This window comes from Pteronotus mesoamericanus, unplaced genomic scaffold (assembly GCF_021234165.1).
Source record: "Pteronotus mesoamericanus isolate MK-2021 breed Mesoamerican mustached bat unplaced genomic scaffold, CSHL_Meso_final scaffold_125, whole genome shotgun sequence".
Taxonomy (NCBI): domain Eukaryota; kingdom Metazoa; phylum Chordata; class Mammalia; order Chiroptera; family Mormoopidae; genus Pteronotus; species Pteronotus mesoamericanus.
This window is the reverse complement of record NW_026555304.1, coordinates 13,172,403-13,182,693: the sequence shown is the minus strand read 5'-3', so window position 1 is coordinate 13,182,693 and position 10,291 is coordinate 13,172,403. Positions and strand designations below refer to the sequence as shown.

Below are 10,291 nucleotides of genomic sequence, written 5' to 3'. Positions count from 1 at the left end.
ATATAATTATTAATTCATAGGGGTTTTAAATTATATTATTTTGCACAAGACACACCCTTCTTTATCAGGTCTTTAAATATTTTAAGACATCTCTTCAGTCTAAACCCAGTGTTAATACAACACCTACTTCCACCAAAACAAAACAAAGGCACTTTGAATTTTCTAGTTTTCAGTTCCAAGCATTCCTGTTAATTTTTTTTCCAATATAAGTCTTTTTCCTTCTAAAATTTATACCTCTACATTACCTTCTTACCATTAAACTTGTTTCTAGTAGTTAAGATTATGCAGTCAGAATACCTGGATTTGAATAGAGTTTCTGTATTTTTCCTACCTATGAAGTTAAAATTCACTGAGTCTCAATTTCTTCAATGATAATATTGTAATAATAATACTCATTTCAATAAATTAACAGCAAATTAAATTAGTATCACCTGTAAAGTTTTTATAACCATACTTAGCATTTAATAAATACTCAGTACATTTTAGGCATTAAATTGTCAGGACCTTACTAGGTTTTCCCATTATCACTGGAAAAAATAGTTTCCTCTTATAATCTTGAGGCAAAGCTGTATTCCTTATTCAGTAACTTTGACTGTCATCATAGAAGCACTGTTCTTTCATCTACCACATCATCTCCTTTTGTGCTTAACTGTTCTCATCTTTTGCTTCTATGCCTAGGTCACCTCTTCTTAACATTGAAATTTAAAATTTAAATATAAATTAAGATTTAATTAATAAGATTAGGCAAAGATTTTGTAAATATTAGACATGAAATTCTTTAAGTATAAATAATTTAAAATGATAAATTGTACATCATAATTAAAAACTCTTATTCTTCAAAAGACACTATTAAAATACATAGATAAGCCACAGACTGAGAGCAAATATTTATAAAATAGATACCTACAAAAGAACACATCCAAAATTTCAAATCACTGACTTATTTTATTGTCTTATTATAAATTTTAAATATATATTTAATCATTTAACTTATAAATATAATTAACATATTTAATCTGATGAGTTATTTAAATAACTATAAGACATATGTTCATTTGATTTATATTAATTATTAAAAGAATATTAATTTATAATTTACTTAAAATATAAAATATTAACTGTAAACATTTGAAATCCATAAAAATTGGTGACCAATAAAGAAGGCAAAAGACACTGAAATCACTGAAAGAGAGATCAATGACAGATACATACATGAAAAGATGTTCAATATTTTTAGGCATTACAAAAATGTAAATTTATTTCACAGTGAAATGCTACTGCATATCCACTAGGGCAGCTAAAAGAAAAAAACAAACAAACTAAGGGAAACATCATTAGAAGGTTGTGGGGAAACTAGAACTCTCATTCTTCCAGAAGAAATGTAAAATGTTACAACTTTGGAAAGCATTTGGCACTTTCCTAAAAAGTTTAAAATATACCTACCCACCATACAACCTCACTTTACAGCTAGGTATTATTTTTTAAAAAATATATTTAATGATTCCAGAGAGAGAAGAAGCAGGAGAAACATCAATGTGAGAGAAACATCAATTGGTTGCCTCTTACAAGCACCACAACCTAGACATGTGCTCTGATCAGGAATTGAACCTATGACCCTTCAATTTAAGGGATGATGCTCCAACAAACCAACCCACACTGGCCAGGGTCCTCCGTTTTATTTATAAGGAATAAAAGCATATATTCACTCAAAGGCTTGGATATAAATATCTATAATCACTTTATTTGTAAAGCCCCAAAGTGGAAACAACCCAAATGTCCATCAAGAGGTAAACATATAAACAAATAGTGGTATAACATATAATGAAATACTTCTCACCAATAAAGAGAAATGAACCATTGATACTTTCAACAACATGATTGAATTTCAAAATCATTATGGTAACTGAAGGAAGCTAGACAGAAAAGAACATATAATGTATGATTCCATCTAGTATATGTAGAAAATAAAAATAAACTTACAATGAGAGAAACAAAATTGATAGTTGTGAATGGACAGTAGTGGAGAAAGGGATAGATTACAAATGATACACTTTAAATAAAGTGCATTTATTGTGCATCGATTTTATTTCCATAATCTTTTAAAAGTTACTTCGACTTTGTGTTTCTATAACTATGGCAAAATAACAATGATAATGTCTACTATTCAGTACACTAAATTCCCTTACTGACCAGGGTGAATTTTTTCACATCTTGTTTCAGTCTTTGTTCCCCCCACAACAGTGCCTGAGACAAACAGTCTGAGCACAAGTGCAAGTTTTCTATCATGATCTTAGGAAACTACAATTACAAGGGAGACTGGAAGTCAAACAGGAAAGAAGGTAAAGCCCATCCATGGGTAGCTGCCATGACCCATTTCTCTGGATATCTCCAAGAAGCCTTTAAATGGTCTCACTGTATTTACTGGTGTGTGCATGCACTACATCAGCTAATGGGGTCCATGGGCCTCCCACATGAAGCTGAATCAAGATCCCTATCAGGATACACTTCTTTGAGTCAATGTGAGCTAAACAGTGAGACGTGGCATAGCAGACACCTGACACACATTCTTAGAAAACAAGAACTGTTAGTATAGCCATTTTAACTATGGCTAAATGAAAGAATGGATAAACATAATAATTTATCAAAGGTCAAATGTTTATAGGTGGTAAACTTGATTCCAAGACCAATATACTTAATAAGTTAACTTCTTATCCGTTTTTTCCCAGAACTATTTTTTCACATACAAAATGAATTTCAAATCAATGTCTCCATGAAGATATTTATTATCTATGGGAGTAAAGTACAGACAATGCTCATAAAGCTAAAATGGTCCTTGACTACCACTCTCATATGCTCCAAAATTTTTTCCAAATATTTTCCTGTATCGGTTACATATGTGTATATATGTAACAGAAGATAATTTATATGCAGACATCCATTAAATGCATGCATTCTCTCATTATTCCTAATTTTTGTAGGATATACCATCATATTGCATTATATTTTGATTACTCCCATTCATGCATATAGACATTTTCAATTTTACTATATTAAAAATTGCTGTATATAATTATAAATTCTTCTTTGTATTTATGTATACTATATATTTTTTCAAAACCACATCAACAAGTAAAAGAGCTTTGTTCAAGGATACATTCCTCAGTTAAATGGAACATAAAAACCAAATTACTCTTTAGCCTATAACTAATTTCCTAAATCTCTAAATGATATATATTGTGGAAATGATATCACATATCATGTCTTTGCTAACTTAAAAATCATTTTAGGGGCTTTAACTTTATGCAGAGTTATAAATCTCTGAATAAAGCTAACATTTCTTCTGTGTAATACTAAATTTGATTAATTGTGTATTTACTACTATGCTAATCCACCTTGAAGGGATAAGGAAAAATAGAAAGTCAGTCTAAATAACAGTATTTCAGCTAATGAATTTCCATGTCACTTCACTATTACCCAGGCAGACTCTATAGTCAGTTTTAAGTAGCCAAGCTGCATTTGTGCTCGAAGACTAATATTAACAGAAGATGGACTGTAAACTTAAAAGTTATTGGTTTCCTCCAGATAACAGACTGCAGTAGAGCAGAAATTGCACGTGAAAGTATTTTCTAATTATATGTGAAAAGTGAAATATTAATGATTACAAGCATAATTTTCTCAATGAAGTGAGTTCAAGCTTATCTGTGTCTGTCAAACAACAATTTAATCACACAGTTCTAATATTTTCTATCCTATACATCAAGAGAAATTAATAATCTTTAATTGGGATTTATTTTCCCACCTTTTAGTTGAATTAATCATCATAACACATATGTTAAGAGACTATTAGGAGTGAACTTAAAACCAAGAAAAAGTTTAATAATTTATCAAGTTTGTTTTCCCATTAAAAGCATCCATAAATGCATTATTATAATTACATTTTACCTTTTTATAAAGACTTCTATAAATAAAGGATGTACATTCTTAGGAATGAAGGTTTTTACTTAGTTTATTTTATAGGAACAGTCTGTTTATCCACAATAGAATTCATTTTTTGAAGTCTGTGATAAACATATTTCTTTCATTATTTGGACACTGTGAAGTGTAAGGACTAACATGTGTCCTGCTTTCAGCATCTGCAGAAAATATTACCATGTGCCTACTGTATATGAGTATCACAATCAGTTTTAATTTCTACTTCTGTTGTTCTCTTATGTCCTTTGCAAAGTCTTACTATAACTACCATTTTAAATTCTGATTATCTTTGAAGAATTATCAATAATTTTTGGAATACAGCTAATACTGTATAGTGTTGTAGATTGTATTATTGACCTTAATTTTTCATTCTTTTCTGCATCTACGTCTTTTGTCAAGTGAGTTTGGATTTCCTCCCCAAGATTTTGGGTTCAACCATGTGTCTTGCTTTGGTCAACTGATTGAAGCAAATACAAATTGTGCCAGTTCAGAACCTAGGCACTAAGAAGTCTTATCAATTTCAACATTCATTCTTGTGCTGCCATTGCTTTGGGAAGAATATTCATGGGTAATCTCCTGGTCCAAGGTGAATGGAAAACACAAACGACAAACCGAAGAACTGGTGCAGAAAACAAAGCCTTTCTGGCTCTTGTAGCCTAGATTAACTGAGCCAGAGATGTGCGAGATAGTCCAGCTGAGATCAGCAAAGACATACCAGTGCACCTCACTTGTTATCAACAATGTGAGTGAAGTAAATAAACTGTTCAATGTTGTTGTGGTTTTTGTGACTTGATTACACAGCATTACTATTGTGATAGCTAAACAACAAATATAGTGTGTGTGGGCATGTGTGTGTTTGTGTTACCCTAAGTTGGCTTGCTATTTTAAATTTTGTTGTCTTTTTATGTGTCACCCATCACCAGCTAAAATAGAGATGAAATATGAATGAATATTAATCTGCTAATTAATGAATTTTACTTGTTACTGATGAGAAATCCATGACCTTGAATCAAGCTTTAACTCCAGAGTCTATCGCACACATAATATTATGACCTTGAATAATCCTTTATAAACCTGTCCTTCAATTTTATCATCAATAGGTAGCTCATGCTTGAGTATCTGACTTCAAGCCCAGACTCAGGATCCTCAACAAAGCCATAAGGTATGATCAATTAATGATATCTCCTATTACCACAAGGCTGAAAGAAAGAAATAAAATATTTGCCAGGTACTTGCATTCCCTCCTCTGAATCTAACATTAAAAATCACCTATTTACTTATTCATGTTTATGACTAACTCCCACACCCCATATTACTTAAATATAGACTTCTACATTACTCAATATTTTTAAAAAGCAAAAAATGTAAAAAGTGAGAGTATCTTCTAATATTTTAATTAAAATTCCAAGTATCTCATCATCTTTTTATTCTTTAACTCTCATTAAAGAATATATAAATCTTACTTCAAATGTAACTCTTGGTTTGAGTTTCTAGGGATAGAAGATGTATAAAAATTCCATATGAGCTTATGTTTATTATTTCTCCATGAGGAAAAAAAATAGGTCCTCATTTTTTAAAGGTAGGGAATAAGAGAGCCCCTTATAGTGACTCAAACTCTGAAATAATTAAAAAGTAAAATAAATTGTTATAGATTTTGAAATAAAGAAGAGTAAAAAAATTAACTAGCAGTATTATGATACCTCATCCAGTCAGTATATGGTCTTTGAAGTTTGTTAATTGAAAAATTGGGTATATCTCCATTTGCTCTAATGCTTATTTAATGTGATAAATACATTTATTATCAATGAGATGTGGATACAACCCCCAGCAGAAGTTAAGCAATATAACAGCCAACTTGTTGGTAGCTTCATTGATTTCAAGATACAGAAAGACAATTCAAACAAAGCGGACATGGAATTACATGTGATACCTGTTTCAGGGAGGTAATGGTACATCAAACAAGGGCCAAAGCAAAACTGTGAGTTAGCTTATTCATATGCAATAAGAAAGTTGTTTCCAGGTATTAGACTTCCAGATGTGTTTTGGCTTGACAGAGTTTTCTGATTACATTTGCATCAAACCATTGTTTCCTGATTTATTCTAACAGAATTTGTATCCTTCCTGCAAAATCTGTGGATGTGTGTATGCATATGCAGATATGTGCGGCACAAATTGGTATCAACCTCTTGTTATCCTCTTTACATCTGTAATGCTCCATATCTATTGTTATGATATGAACTGCATAGATCAATATGCAAAAGGCCTGTTCTTTTGCTTCCTGGCCACCATCTGCAGCTACGAACAAAGTCAGCTATCCTATAGATTTACTCTTTTTTTTTTTAATTTATTTATTTTTTGTTCAAATACATTTGTCTCCACCTTCCCACTAGATTTACTCTAGATAGACTAGGACTCTAGACTAGAACATAACAAAGGATTTACAGTTATTCAGGGCCAATATTGGAAAAGCAGTATAAGAAAAATCCAAAAAGGGTTTTAGAAACACCCAGTATTTGCCTAATACTGTGTTGGGTGTTCTAAATAAGAAGATGAATACAGCACAATATTAACCTCAAACAATTTATAATCTGGTAAGGAAATGTCATATATTTGCCCTGATGATGTGTCAGTAGAGTTGGTTTCATATATGAACAGTAGAAAGTCATTAATTTAATAGTTAGAGATGTTCCTGGGTTAGGATAAAGCAAGATTTTCATCCTCCCCTAAATTTACTGACAGTGACAGGAAAAGGAGTAGTAGATGTAAAATAACTACCTAACTTTTACAGCTGCTCCTAAAAAGAGTTATGTATATAATCAGCCCATAAATTACATTATTTTTCCCTGCCTTGTCAGTCATGAAGAAAGTTATGTATATCTTAACTTATTCTGTAGATACTTTTAAAATTGATTTGTGACTATTCTCTCCTTAAGAATATTTTAAAACCATATTTAATTTTTAAAATTATAAAAAACATATTTATTATGTAATATTTGGGCTACAAAGAAAGCAGAAGAAAATAAAAATGATTAATAATTCTGATACTCAAAGAAAATCAATATTGATATATTCTTATTCATTTGGTCATTCATTTATATTTTCAATGAATATTACTTATTTACTGGCTTTCTGGATTTCTTCCTTGCATAAATATATATTTAAAAGGTAGGCAGATGATGGCTCTTTCTCACGATGGTCTGTGGATGCTGCTGTGGGCGCTGCTGATAATGCCAATGGCTTGGCTGATGACAGAAGAAAATAAAAAAGAAAAAGAAAAAGGAAAAAAAAGAAAAATTAAAAAAAATAAAAAAATAAAAGATACTTGTCACAAAACTTGGGTCATATTGTATTCTTTGTTATATACGTTTTTATTTTCACATGTCAATATGTGATGAGTAATTTTTATGAGAATTACACATTCTTTGCTTCATTTAATTAAACATGCAGGGTCTTATGTTAGCACACCCCTTCACAATGTATTGTCCAGATCACATGCCCACAGGGAATGGCTATGCCTGTAGGAATCATTTCCAATGTCTAAATCTACAATGACCAAAGCTGAAAATTCCTTCATGAAATTAAGTAGAAGCTCCTTGAGAACAAAGATTGCGTACCATATCTTTTGTTTCCTATGATATAATATTACAAAATTAATTATATAAAAATTAATAACTGTTAAAGACAACTAATTTGTCATTCAATTAATCATCCTACTACTTTATAGTACTCATATTATCTTGTATCTATCATGTGTTGTTGTCACAAATAATATTTCTTTACTATAATCAACACTTAACCTTCTTAGTTTTTTGTTTATTTGTTTATTTGTTTTGGCTATCCCCAGAGAAGACAGACTACTCTGCATTCCATCTGCTTTCATTACTGAAAAAGTAAGATACCTACAGCTTGAACTAATATATGTCAACTGTAATTGAAAAATACTTTTTAATATTTTAATTAAGTGTATTGGGGTGATGATAGTAAATAATATTATATATGTTTCAAGTGTATAATTCTATGATACATCATCTGTATATTGTACTGTATGCCAATCATCTAAAGTCAAATCTTAAAGTAAGGTAGCTTTTTTTTCTAAAATTTATTTTCCCACTGTGTTGCAAACTTCTGTTTACCTATCTGCAATATCTAGCTCTGAAGAGCTTATAAACCATGAGGGCAGGGACCATGTCCGTAGAGATTATCATTGAATCACCAGCGACTGGCACATAATAAGTATGTAACAGTTAACAGAGGAAGGAATAAATTGTCCAGGTGGGAAGCTGAAATGTTCTGGACCATGGCAGCAACTGAGCTAGAAAGCTAATGTGGAAAGTGACAGAGGTTTACAAAACTGCTAAATGTATGATCATGATCTTGTCCACAGATGTCTATCAACTACTGAAACATTTCTCCCACCAACTTTCTTCCTTTCCATCACCTGCAGTAGTCTAGCCCAACTGCATTTGGGAAAGTAGTTCTTCCCATAAGAGGAGGCTTATCCTTGAGATAATTTTCAAAGACTTTATTGGGCTTTTTTGTCTATATTCCTCACTCATAAGTAAACTTCATTCCTGACCTGTTGTCTGCTTTGAAGGAAAAGAGGGACATTTACACTGAGTGTTGATGTTCTGAACATTGGTTTTTGTCTATGTCCTCATTTTATACAGCCGTGAGCTCTCTCACTCTGGGCTATCATCTGATGCAACTTGGAAAATAGGAGTGATGTGAGAGAGTATGAGCTGTGTGTCAAGTCCTACTTGTGAATCTTGACTCTACCATTATTTAGGGTATAATACATTTATTGAATTTTCTGACCCTATCTGATTCCGTCATCTGTCTGAAGGTAATAAGGATTTTCCATAGGTTATTGTAAAAACAAAAATAGATAATGCATGTCTGATACTGAGCAGAGGCAAGAAATATTAACCTACTTTCTATGCCATAATGATCATCAATATCAAAGATAGAAAGATGATAGATAGATGATAGATAGATGGATAGATAGGTAGATAGATTACAGCTGTTACTCAGCCCACACTTTCACCTCAAAATAACTTTATAGAATTCATTCACTATGTTCATGTGATGTTACAAAAATCACCTGAAAATATGAGCAAACTAAACACTAAAGTCTGATAGACTAAAGAAAGAAATTCGGTATATTTTCATGAGTGATTATACACATCCCATATTTACCTTCTAAATAAAAATCAACAATGTTTAAGCATGTTGCAGTTAATACTGTAACTTTGTATTAGTGCCTTTATTCTGTTTTGTAATGGTAAAGTGAGGTGGGACTCTTCAGGTCCCTGTTCAGGGGCCAGCTGAAGAGGGAGCATGGGCTCTGATCCCGCAGAGCCCATCCCAGGGTCATGATGGATGGGGGAAAATAAAATGAATTGTTCCAGACACTTCTTGGTCTGCCAGGAGAGGGGAATGGCTCTTCCTTCTAGGGGAGAAGGGCCCGAACTCCTGTGCACAAATGGCTTTTATTGAAAGTGTTATCAATGGGACTAGGTGGTAGGAATGTATAGGTGATCTCATTACATCAGTATGTTAATGTTTACAGAGAATAGATGATGTTTTGAAGAAAACAAATGGCAGGAACACACTGATTTACATGGGATTTACATGGCTCCTAGAGGAGATGAGTAAACATGAGAGCGTAAACATAAGAACACCAAAGGTTGTAGGGTCAGGGTCTGTGAATAATGTAAATTTCCTTCCCAGCATGATCTGGCTATAGCTTCTGAGGGAAAAACAAAGCATGCTTCAAGGAATTTACTTCTAGGCCTGATTTCCCCTGGGAAGCACCAGATCCAGTTTAGAGCTATCTCCAGTATTGTTCCAAACCTGAGCCAGGAAGGGGGAAGGCAGAGCATCCAGGAGATAAGGAGACTTCTTTCAGATAGAATGAGACCCTGGCTATTAGAGCCGAGGGTTGAGGGTCTTTCTGCTGTTTCTCCATGACCCCCACGTCTTTCCCTGATGCCCATTACAGTTGTGCTGTGTTAGGTTTCCCCTTAATCAAGGGGTCTTATCTGTCATTAACTAACCAGTCATCCTCCAGGGCCAAGCAGGGTGATATGAGGGACAGATATTGTCTCCTCAGTAGCCTACTTTACCAAGACCGTCTTGCTCAGCTCCAGCCTTGGGACCCTCTCACCTGTCGGTGAGGCTGTGGTTCCAGAAACCAGATGGGACGTTTTCCAACAGGAGAGAAAAGGCCACAAATAATATGCTATCTGAAAATGACCAATTACAGCTTTATTGTTTGTCAGTTTTACACTACTAATACATAAGATTTTTAACCATCTTA

At 32.8% G+C, this 10,291-nt stretch overlaps 1 non-coding gene across 1 annotated transcript; it reads left to right on the top strand.

Moving 5' to 3' along the window:
* Window positions 1-7,140: 7,140 nt before the first annotated feature.
* On the top strand, window positions 7,141-7,227 carry LOC129082395 (small nucleolar RNA SNORD35). The gene has a single exon (XR_008530413.1). It is a non-coding gene; the product is annotated as a small nucleolar RNA SNORD35 (small nucleolar RNA).
* Window positions 7,228-10,291: the final 3,064 nt, after the last annotated feature.